Below are 12,874 nucleotides of genomic sequence, written 5' to 3' on the forward strand. Positions count from 1 at the left end.
TTAGGGTTTTTCTAAGTTTCTGTTTCACACTTCCCTAGGTTTCCTTAGCACCTTTATACTGCAGAATATATCATAGCACCTGAAGCCAGAAAATCAAAGATCTTTTTTAGGGTTCTGTGAAATATAGTGACTGGTCAGTGAGGTGAATGTGAATATTGAAAAGGAAGAGACAGTATCTCTTCCAATAGTTTTGCATTTTAAGGTTGAGAGGGAAATTTAATGACTCACCTTCACCTTTTCCCAACCATCTACCTTTTCCCCCTCTTTGTTCTGAAAGCACTGGAACGCATCTATGTGTGGAAAGTTGTTCTAATTTGTCAACCCTCCTGCTTGCTGTCTGCAATTAGATGGGGACTGGGAAGCAGTTGCAGGAACTGATTTGCCCGTGAGGTTGGCATGTGTCAGTATTTTAGAAGTGATTTTCAAGGCAGGCTTTTATCTTCACTCTCCCATGTCTAATCCTGTACTGTGTACTACAGCAAACTACAAAAGGAAGCAGTTCATGTGCACTTCAGAAGAGCTACAGCAAGCTGGAGAAATTGGCTTGTGGAAACGTCTTTAAGTTCAACAAAGCCAAGTCAAGTCCTCTATCTGGAAAAAAAAACAAACCAGGCCTAGAGCAGAACCATAGTGTCCTGCCTGGGCTTTATTAGCCAAGAGTAGAACCAGCAGGCTTATGGAAATGATTATTCTCCTCGTGAGAACATTAATGGAGGACTGTGACCAATTTGAGGCTTCTTAATACAAGGTAGATACTGATCCCCTGGTTTGAGTCCAGTGAAGGGATACCAGAACAATGAGGAGGCAAGAGCATGTGACATAGAAGGAGAAACAGAGAGCTGGGTAATATTCAGCCCTAAGTAAAGAAAACTAAGACCAGTTTTTATTGCTGTCTTCGGTCCTTTCAATGAGAAGATTCATAGCAAGACTGATCTTGAAGGTGTATGGGGACAGGATGAGTGGCAATGGACACTAATTGGAACACAAGGAAACTCCGTGTTGATTCAAGGGGAATAAAAAATGATTACATTTTTACCATGAAGAAGATGATCAAGCACTGGAATCGGTCACCCAAGGGAGGTTACTTTCCACTCTTGGTACTTCTCAAGTGCCTGACATCATAATAGACTTACACCTGCTTTGAGCAGAGAGTGGAATTTGGTGAAGTTCACAGGTCCTTTCTAGTCTAAATTATTTTGTGATTTAGTGTGTTATAGTTATTAACATATACACTGATAACTTTTTTCAAGGCACACTTTAATACAGCAGAGTAATGGAGGTGGTTTCCAGCAGATTCAATCTGTGGTGTGAACCTGCAGTTCGCGTGGTTGTAAACAATGGCAAGAGGAGGTGGAATTGGCAAAAATTGTATCTTCTGAACTTTGAAGGTGGTAGGTGTACAGGGCCTGTGCAAGGAGAAGTGTTCTACCATTGCATGAAAGATTGTAGAAAAACAGTTAGAACTGGATTATGTGTGTCGTGGGGATATACTTAATGATTGTTTCTTTAAACCTTTTTCCTAGAAAGCATCAGGTTTTGGTTACTAGCACGTTCAGTAGGCACACTGCTGCAGGCAGCTGCTTTTTGCCCTTTCTCCCGTGTGTGCTGCTTGGCTGATGAGTCTTGCTGTTACGCAGCACCCAATTAGTCCAAACCCTTTGTGGACAACTGTCTGTGCCTTCAAGAAGTGATCTAGCTATAATAAACGCTTTATTGGTTTTTATTGTGTCTTAATAAAACCGTTGTGCTGGCTGCACTGGCCTAGCAGATGGGGGCTTTCAAAATAAGCAATTAAAGGTAGTTTGCTGCTGGGCTGTGTACACCAACGCAGAAAGCTGTTGTACAGCATGAGAATTCACTTTATGTCTAGGGTTGGTTCCTGTGATAGGAATGAAGAGTCTGAATCAGAACTGAAGTTAGCAAGTGGCCTCTAAGGCTGAGCATGCTCTTTGTGCCAAGTTTCTTATTGCTCCTAAAGTGTTCTCTCAGGAGATTTATGAAATTGCAAAGAGTAGATTCACTCTATATCATTGCAACCCCAAATCACTCATGTCATAACAATCCAGACTGTGTAATAACAACGTTCCTGGTTTGATAACGCAGTCAGAAGTGTTGTTGTATAATAATTAAAGAATTTTTAAATGAGATAAAATTAGGATTTTATTTTTTTTTTTTTTTTGTAAATGGAAAAATAGCCCACAAGGAGCTTTCCTTTTGACAGGAAGAATTTGCTTAAATTTTTTTAAAGCTTTAAAATCATCTCAGGAGTGCAACAGTGTGTTATGGTAACTTTGCATTCTGTTTTTTTCTGGCCTTACATCTATCAGGTGTGCATGCACAGAAAAGGTCCAAATGATTCCAATATCTTCTCTAAACGTACTGCACATCAAATTATTTTTTTGTAATCCCCGCATGTGAATTCCTGCACCAGTAGGCTACTGTACATCTCGAGAGGTCACAATTAAAGGTTTCTGTCCTCAGACAAAAACCTAACGCTTTTACTATATTTGCATGTAGTAAATCCTCCTGATCTTTTTGAGGGGGGTCCTTTTTAGGAAGCTTAAAGCGTTAAGTCTATTCAACTTGCTGTAGATATGAAACTAATGTTTTTGTGGGCTGTTTTTTGTATTTTGGAGGAGAAGGGTGAGTACGGTGGTTTTGCACTAGCATTTAAATCTTCATCTTGAGGCTGAACAGGAGTTCTGAAAATGAGAATTCATACTACTTTCTCGAAGAGACATTTGCTAGTCAGTTCACTAAAACAGAAATCATAAAAATGTGGAGTTCAGAGCAAACTATTTTCACAGGTGATATCTCAGGTACTTGCAAGTATAAGTAATGTTTCCACTTTTCTGAAGTTCTGATTTCAAATGAAAAGGTAATTATAAACAAATCATTTATTTATATTACTTCTGTCAGTCACCTGATTCTGTCACTGCCTAGCAGAAGTTGTGGAAAAGTTCCTGTTACTCTTTAAAATAAGAAACAAAAAACATAAAAATGATTATGTGATTGGAGAGGAGGGTGTGTATTCTGAAGCCAGTCTGCTGTTAGGCAGTCAGGGTAATGTTGCTGCAAGAATTCTCTTAAATTGTGTAGGTCTCGCCTGGTTTTGCTGGGTGAGAAGGAAATGCCTCCTTCAAAATGTTACTGTCCTGTACACTATGAAGGTCTTTAATTCCCAGTGACTCTTGGTGAAGCAGATCTAGTGTGTACTTTCAGTGGACCAGGAAGATTTTAGCACCCTATTTGTAATTCTGTATGTGCCAGCACTGCTCTTCAGAGAGGAAAGCTTTGCTGAACCAAAATCGCGAAGTACAAGCCCTCTCGGGGGATGCGCAGGATGGCGCTGTAACCGCCTGCCCTGCCGGTGTTTGCCGGATGGCGTTTCCCTGTGGCCGAATTACGCGCTCGGCAGAGCCTGTCGCATCGGCGTGGACAACGCGTCGTCTTCCTCGCACGATGAATCCGGGAGGTCTTCACAAAATAACTGAGTTAAGTTTGAATTTGAGAGGGAGGGGAGAGCAAAAGAGGAAAGGCAAAGCATGTTCTCAGCCAAAGGACGAAGCTGGCCAGAACGTGAGTTTGCAGTAGGTTGGCAGTAGGCGAAACTTGCTTCGAGCATGACAATTGCAGATTCCGTCATAACTTTTCTGTGACTAAGCTTTAGCAATCTCATTAGTAGCAATATTTTATAAACATCCAAAAATAGTTGTTCTCTTTAAATTATGTGAAGATAAGGTCTGCTTTGTGCCTCTTGGCTTGGCTTTGCTTTACAAAAACATTTGTAGTAACTGCTAAAAGAAGCCTGTGGAAATGGAAAAGAGGAAAGAACATTTCAAGACTTCCTTTTATTTCCTTTCTTTTCTTTTTCTTCTTTTTCTTTTTGAGGGGAAGAGAGGTAGAAGATGGGAAAATTCTTGTACTTCCTTTGTGCAAGGACTCTTTAAACGAAAATGGTTTATTTTTTTTCACTAAATTTGTTGAGCAGTTACAACATTACACTATCAAGTTGTCCTTCTTTGGTAGAAAGTAAAGATTGTAGTTTTCCCTTTAAAGAAGTGTGACCTGTAAAGCTGTGATTCTCTGTGGCTTAAAATGTTTCATTTCTTAGAGAAGATGTTTTATTATGTTTGTAACTTTTGTATAAAACTTCTAATAGTTTCAATAAATGTCTTAATTCTTACTGTTGAAATGATATCAGAAATGGAAGACTGTGAAAGCCAGTCAAGGATTTTTAATTAACAGGAAGGGCTATGGTAGGGGGAACTGCACTGCTTCTGGTAATGGGCTCCTTTTATAGCACGTACAAGTGGAAGAATTGCATGAAGAAGTCCTAATCTTCCCTGGAATTAGCTGATAATTAATTATCTAATATCCAAGAGAAAAGCAAAATCGGATGCCTCTGAGCTGTACGTTAAAATGAAGGTCTAAGCAAAATCACACTAGTAGCTTGGAAGGGCAGACCTTATTCTCTACTCCAAGTCGTAACTGGGTTTTTATGGCTGAAGACCGTGCTGTGCCAACAAAAATCACCAACTGCTGGAATTGCTCCAAGTCAGAACCAGGTATAAGCGAGTGAAGGAGAGCACTGAGAGCTCAGCATTGCTGAAAAGTGGACTTGGCTTTCCTTTTGTAGCTGCCAGCAGAGGATTTGGTGTATGCACTGTCTTTGTAAATAAATAAGATGGCAGCAAGTAGATACCTATGTCCTGATAGCAAAATAAGGCAGCAAAGACTTCTGAGGCCGATGGGTACCACAGCATGGTATGGTGGTTAGTACTGAGGCTGGACTGCCCGTAAACTGTTCGGGTGATGTTTGCGAGATCCCTGCAGCTGGATTCACGAATTCCATATCCTTAGAAAGGGTGACAAGTGGCAACAGAAGCAGAGTTGTGAAGCTAATTCATTGGCATGACTGAGCAGCCAGCTGATGAGCTTTGAAATAAATTTCTTCTTTACTGGCATAGTGCAGTCCTGATTAAATAAGCTATAATTTAAATACATGAAAATGCAAAGCTGCAAGCTTCCTAATGGCTATTTTAATTTGTAGCTGAACAGGCAATGCTTTGTGTAGAGCAAAACCACCATTGAATTACAGCTACTTAGAGATAGTCACATTAAGTTGTTCAAGTAGAGAATAGCTATGGTTCCTTAGCAAGCCTGTGCTAGGGAGTAAGCTACATCTCAGCACTTTCCTTGTCTTTGTAAGTATTGCATTTGTTTGGTGCTCAGTGCATCCTCAGTGATAAGAGGACATTTTGAATTCAGCATGTGTACAATCCCTGTCTCCCCTTGTAAAAGAGCAGGCTGAATGGTAACTTATTAGAACAGGCACTGCACACCTCACCCAGCCACACCGTGCTGATGGCACTGACCTAAACACCATCCACTGTGTCCAAAAACATCTTCAATGGGAGGGTTTGCACTCAGACATGCATTCTGCTGCTGGACAAATTTGAACTTCGGTATCAGGTGAAATCATAATGTGGTATGAATGTACTCCATAATAGCTTAAGAGGTTTGAAAATGTGTGAATTAGATGATTTTGGTGCTGGAGCTTGTCTTCCTGGAGTTAACCACCCTTGAGTATACGAACTTGGCCAGGAAGAGAAATTGTAATGTGAACAACGTAAAAGTTTAAGCTCATTTCGGTTGGCTAAGCTTCTTGTTGCAGTGAACATCCAATGTACATGGAAGACTTTGTCATGAGAAAAGAAAAATTGGATGCTTGTGAGAGTTTGCACGCGCTGCAGTAGAAGTGTGGAAAGGTGCTGGCTGTGCTGCTCGGCTATGGCTGGCCTGGCTGAAACGGCCGCGGGCTGGAAGCTGAGTGAGTTTTTAAGAGCCGGGAATGTGCAGTTTATATTCCTCTAATAATGACCCTGGGCAGAGTATGTATAAGAGTTTAGGACAACTATCTTTTTATATCTGTGTTTGAAACACTTAACTGTTGTCCCTTAGTGATCAGAGGTTATGATATTTAAGGAAAAACTGTGCTGCTGAAGAGCTATTTATTGAACGTGTAGACGTATTGACCTTGTGACTGAACAAGGGAGACAGTTATGGGTGGATTAAAATTCTACACACGGCTTGCACACAGATTTCTTGTTTAATATTACAAAAAAGAAACATACAATCTTTGTGTCTGCACTTAGGAGGTCAAGTACCTTTTCTGGGGTGTTGGGATGTTAAATAATTCAATTTTTCCAGTATGTTTTCATATCCTTTTACAGAAGGGCCGCAGAAATGCAATGTGTTATTTGATAATTATTCACATGATACTGGATGGGGGCTTCTTTTTTTTTCCTATTTCTGCTGCTTTATGGAGCGTTTCCATGATTGACGAATTTTTACAGAGGGAAAAAAGATGGTGACATTTAGACAGGAAGAGTGTATCCTACATATAACTATAGTTCATCCTTCTCTCTTATATGAACCTTTTGTTGTATGAGTTCCTTGATTATAAAAAGCTTTTCCCTAATGATTTTTTGGGAAAAAAACAAAACAAAACCAAACAAAGAATTTTTATTTGTAATACAGGAAATTTTGAGTTTTGAGCAGTACATAGAATAGAGAGCAACCTGTTTATTTCTTTTCTGCAGGTTTATTTTTGACCTAAGGACTATTTATTTTGTGCCGTGCCTTTCTTACTGTCCATGAAGGAAAAGGCTCATTTCAACTTATTTTCTTCTCCATTCCTTACTTCATACCGCCTTATAAATCTTCCTGAAGAATCTGAAACTCACTTGGGGCAGACAGCTTCCAAAGCTTTGAAAACCTTTTTTGGAAATTATTAGTATGAAAAATATAGTCCAATATGTTGTATGATTTGAATATACAGCAAGTGTGACCAAGAATGGGAAATGTCAGAGAATTTCTGTGAGGCTCCAGGAGGTTCAAATTAAGTTAGAAGAAAGAAGGACACTCATCTGTTTTGGCTTTCAACATGGTTAGATATTAGTTGCTTGTACAAATTCAATCAGTATTTAAAAATAAATACACAGTTCCAGCTAAAATTACTTGTACAGCTTAAAGATACTAATAATTTGCAGTGCCCTGCCCTGCCAAGTAAACAGAATTTGTGAGAGGTCAAATGCTTGTGATTATCGAGTTGTTACTGGTATGTCCAACTATTGATGGAGGAACTTCATTAGACAGCCACATCATTTCAAACCTCGGCCACATTTGGTGAAGTGCCATGAGCACCTTTTGGATTAAAGGTGCTTTATTTTAATGTTACGGTGAAGGAATACCCCTGATGTTGAAATGAGCTTTCCATTTCGACTTCACTCAATCCCAATCCTCCCCACCCCCAAAACTATCCAATGGCATCCTGTTATATAATTTATCTGTCAATTCTGTCAAAAAGGAGAGCTTGTGTTACTTGGAGTGCCTTCATGCCAATTCCAAAATGAAAAGCAATGCACTCTGCCAGTACAGCAATTGCCTGCAGGCTTATTGAATTTCTTTCTTCACTCCTACTCACCACCAAAACCAACTCAGAATCCCCAAAAAGGCTTGTTAGAAGTCAGCAGAACTAAAAGCTGATAAAATAGAAAAAAAATTCCTAGGATAAAAAAAAAAAAGCAAAATTGTACATTAAACATCGTTAATGGGCTACGTTATATGTGCTTTACTCGTGTGTAGAGCTGGACTCAATGGGACTCTTGAACGTGTAGGCTAAGGGAGCCACAAAGAAGTATATGTTGTGTTAATTTAAACCCACATATTCCCGTACTCCACCATGTTGCCTTTATCTTCACTTGCTCTACAGGTTCTGAGTTGATCCTGTGGAGAGAGCAAACACAGTCCTCATCTCTTTCACCCTCTCTATGTGTTAACTCCACACTTGTGAGAAACGTAAAAAGATATCTATCAGCTGGCAGAATCGGTCCATTCAACTAACAGCATCCGTTCGTTTTCACAGGACGCTTCAACTGCAAACTAATGGTTCCAGAGCAGTGGGGAATTTGAGATGCAGTATTTGCCCCTCAATAATTTGAGTTATACCAGCTGTATCATTCTCAAACTGAGGAATTACTGTCAACTTGCAGGAGGGAGTAAAGGTGAAGGATGTGAAGGGAAGACTCAGGAAATGCTTCCACTCCAGAACAGTGTTTGAAGGGGATGTCTAATGAAGCAGGTTTAGCAAGTGGAGGAGAAACCTGGGAAAAGTACAAAGATGGTGTGAATCAATGGAAAGCATGTAAGGGAAAAGAGAGAGAGAAGGAGGTGTCAGATGAGAAGACAAAAAGTACCGGGCGAAGTTAGGAGGAAGTTAGAGCAGACGTACAAACAAAATTCTTGATGGCCATGAATATGAGTTAGAAATGTTAAATTTGCATCAATGTACAGGGCTTGTCAGCCAGTGATGTTGGTTGGAATGCAATTTCTAAATATCGGTTGGCTGTAGTTAGTGGTAATAATGGGGATGTAAGAGCTGGACAAAGCATGATGGGAAAAGAAAGAGAATAAAATAGGCTCTGGTGTGTTTCTCTTAATTTTATCTGTTTTCTGTGTGTTGGCTCGTTAAGAATCCCACCTGCCTGCCAAGAGAGAAACCATTTTGGTTTTGCATAGTTCCAGCCATGTAGGGGAAAAGAGATAGAGTGTCCTCCCTGAAAAATTTTGTTTTCTCTATTGTAAGATAAGATATTTTGGGCACACCGTGCTGTTTGCATGGAAATATTACAGTTGAGGAGTTAAATGGCAGAAACAGAATTGGAATAATAAGCTTGAGGAAAGTAGTCTGGTTGGCAGCTTATTGGAGGTTTTGGTTAGTAGTTATAAGAATCCCAAGGCTTCTAGTACCACAAGCATCTTTCTTTTCTTTTTGGTTTATTTGTGATGAGAGAAGAATGACAGAAAAGATCCAATTTTAAATTTCCAACATACTTACTTTTTTTTTTCCTCTTGTGTTTGGAGTGGTGATTTATTAAGTGACACCGAAGCAGGCTTGCCACTGGGGGAACGGCACACTGCAGCTCTTGCTATCCATCGGACAAAGGTGCCGAGCTTTAATTTGCATAGGAGCTCTTATACAAAATGCCACAAATAAATAACATGGTGTGGGAATGGCCAAGAGCAGGAAGTCACTGCAGTCCAAACCTTCCAGAACTAGAGGAGAAGTCTGGCTGAACAATCCTTTGTTTAAACAAGGAAGAGAATACTTCTAATACTGGGGCAGCCTGCCAGGAACCTTAAGAATCAGTTAGATTGATCTAAAATGAGGATGAAAAATTACAGGGCGTTGTTGTTCCAAGCACTATAGGTGGCTTAATGTTGTCAAATGGCCTGGAACATGGGAACTAGAAATGTAGCTGTTGTGTTAGTCAGGAGCTTCCAGCCCCAGACCTGCTTCCAGAGTACTTCCACAAGCCCCCTTCCAGATGCATCTGTCAGACTGGTAAAGGACAAGTACAAAGTTCATTAAGAATTAAGGCCTTAAGCCTATCCTTTACATGCACCTGATCTGCTCGAAAAAAGTTTTAGTAAATAGCTGTGTGAGCAGGGCTTGGATAATCTAAAGCATTTGTAGAGCTAAGGCTGTGCTCCACAAAGCAGAGGTGTGAGCATCCCCTGTGAGGGTGTGCCCATGCCAGCCTGAAGCTGCCTGATAAAGGTACTAGTAGCAAGGATGGTGCTACGTTGCAGTACTGGGCACCAATGAAGGCTCTCAGAAAGGTCTTGGTGTCCTCAGCAGGTGCTCACAGCCCACAGTGAAGCCCAAACCTCTGGAGCTCCTCCACTCACTGCCTGCTGACTTACATTCGCAGTTTCACTTGCAGCGCAGATTTAATCTGTGTGTTAAAAATCCCCCAAGCTATGGCAATGGTAGGATTGTCATGTAAATATCAAAAAGTGCTGGTGTGCTGTGGCTGCTACAGCAAGATTCTCCTAGCTACGCTTTGCATTCCCAAAATTGTCTGACTTTTAAGTGAACAGCGTAGCTGACTACACTTTTGTGTCTGGCATCAACCCTGTGGAGGTTTCCTGCAATGTTTACTCAGATCCTCTAGGATTAGAGTATGGTGTTTTCTTAATTTTTAAATTTTGTTCTCAACCATAACCCTACTGATGAAGAGAGAAACCAGCATGAAGAGATGTGTTAGTTAACACACTAGATTGTGTTCGTTTAATGGACAGAAATGTGTAAAAACAGTCAGTATTCAACCACCTTTCCTCAGCCAGGCAGTGGGATCACAGTAGTTGGGCAATCTCTCTCATAACTCTTGCACCATTTATGTAACGGTGGTGTCTCTGTGTGACCCCACAGGATGAATTAGTGATAGAAAAACCTGCTTTCACTTTTAAGTTCCTACATCCAAAATTTAAACCAGCAATGCCTTCCACAGCTGTAATATAACCCTTGAGAATTCTGAATTCCCCACATGACTAAATCGCTGATTTCATGCATGCAGGCTGAGATTTGCAAGAGCTTCACCTGGAGTCCATCCAACATGGTGGCACTTTCTGAACGTGCCTGTGAGACCTGGCCTAGCAGAAAAACACAAGGGATGAGGAGGGATATGCCTCTTCTTTAGCATGAGCACGTGCCTGAGACTCTCGGCAGCAGGCTTACATCCTTCTTTTTTCTGATTTACAGCAAGGATAGGAACCTCAACATCTCACCTCTCAAGAAAGCACCAGGCTGGTGCTTTTTCTCTTTTTATGCTTCCTAAACAGTTTTCGGAACAGGTTTGTCCCAGCAAGTTTGAGAATCATTCCCTTGTAATCAATGTTTAAGTGCTTTATTTAAAGCAAACCAGCTCTGGGTAAAGAAAGAAGAAAAAGAAACAATTAATTGAGAAGCCAGTAACCCAAAACCAAATATTTTCTATAACTTGTATAAAACCTAGTGCTGTTTATGAAGAGTTTCTGGTTTAACCAAATCTCCCCAGCAGTGTAGATAGAGAAACAAAGTGGATTTATTATGACTGAGGTATCAGCTAATGATGTCTGAGGCATATGAGATATCTGCAACGGGAATCATTCTTAGCATAGCTATGCTAATTGCTGAGTTCAGGTGATTGACTCAAAGGGTGGCCTTCTTATACTGTTTGAATAATTTGCACAGTATTGCACGATTTCTTTTATGTGTCCACAGTCTTATGCTGGGCATGTATGACATCCATAGTTTGGGATTTATTTTCATTAGTTGCTCTGGCATGTTTTACCTGTTAAGGCATTATTTGATTTTATGAAAACTTTCTGCTTCCAGGATATCTTGCTGGGAGATTGAAAAATCAAATCATAAAAATGAATAAACTTCTCAGTCAGTATTGTATGTGTTACTGTGTTCAAATGTAAAAACGGTTGCAGACAATTTAGGATTTAATTTGACACGCTGGCAGCTACCTCAGCCAAATTCCTGTTCCAGTATAACAGACTCTACTAGGTTATATGTTAAAATAATATTTGTCATGTAATTTTGATATGGCCTCTGCTTTGCTCTGCTGAATCTGGGATTGTATGTTCATGACAGTTTATCAGCTGACAAACTGTCAGATCTTTTGTCCTTGGGCTCCCTAAGCAGTCTTAGGCCTGGGTCTGCCTCGCTTGGCCTTTCCATGCAGGCTCTGAAGAACTACCACTCAGTTCCCCAGTTCAAGAAAGGCATGGGCTTACTGGAGTGAGTCCAGTGAAGGGTCTTAAAAGTGATTCAGAGACTGGAATGTCTCACGTATGACGAGACGCTGAGAGGGCTGGGACCATTCAGCCTGGACAAGAGAAGGCTCAGGAGACTCTTAGCATAGAATCATAGAATCATCGTTGAATGGTTTAGGTTGGAAGGGACCTTATAGATCATCTAGTTCCAACACTCATGCAGAGACGATACCTTCCACTAGATGAGGTTGCTCAAAGCCCCATCCAGTCTGGCCTGGGACGCTTCCAGGGGGAGCCCCTCCATAACTTCTCTGTTATGCAAGACACCTGTTCCAGTGTCTTACCACCCTCACAACAATGAACTTATTCCTAATATCTGGTCTAAATCTACCCTAAATACCTGATGGGAAGGAATGAAGAAGAGGGAGACGAGTTCTCAGTGGTGCCCAGTGATAGGGTGAGAGGCGATGAGCAGAAGTTAAAAAGTGCATCTGAACAAAAAGACCCCCACTTTTTAACTCTGAGGACGATCGGACTCTGGCACAGGTTGCCCAGAAAGTTTGTGGAGTTTCTATACTTGGAGCTATTTGAAGACCACCTGAGCAACCAGCTCCAGGTGTCTCTGCAGAGTGCAGAGAAGGGTTGGAGCAGATAACCTCCAGAGCTCCCTTCCAGTCTCAGCCGTACTGTGATTCTGTCATAATCCCCTTTTACATGAGACCACTGAATGGAAATGTGCCAATACCAAACAGTGCAACTTGCCTGTGTTTAGTAAAAAAAGTATGACATGGCCATGCAGCTATGCCAGAGCTGAAGTCAGACCCCAGAACTTGCTAGGAGTATATTCTCCAAGGTTGTCATGATATGCTCCCTCTTGCCTTGGACATAAGTCCTGGTGAGGCCACATCTGGAATATTGTGTCCAGTTCTGGGCCCCTCAGCTCAAGAGAGACAGGGAACTGCTGGAGAGAGTCCAGTGCAGAGCCACAAAGATGATGAAGGGAGTGGAACATCTCCCTTATGAGGAAAGGCTGAAGGAGCTGGGTCTCTTCAGCTTGGAGAAGAGGAGGCTGTGGGGTGACCTCATAGATGTTTATAAATATGTCAAGGGGGAGTGTCGGGAGGACGGAGCCAGGATCTTTTCGGTGACGTCCAATGACAGGACAAGGGGCAACGGGTACAAGCTGGAACATAGGAGGTTCCACAAAAATATTAGGAAAAACTTTTTCACTGTGAGGGTGACAGAGCACTGGCACAGGCTGCCC

This window comes from Apaloderma vittatum, unplaced genomic scaffold (genome assembly GCF_000703405.1).
Source record: "Apaloderma vittatum isolate BGI_N311 unplaced genomic scaffold, ASM70340v1 scaffold1479, whole genome shotgun sequence".
NCBI lineage: Eukaryota > Metazoa > Chordata > Aves > Trogoniformes > Trogonidae > Apaloderma > Apaloderma vittatum.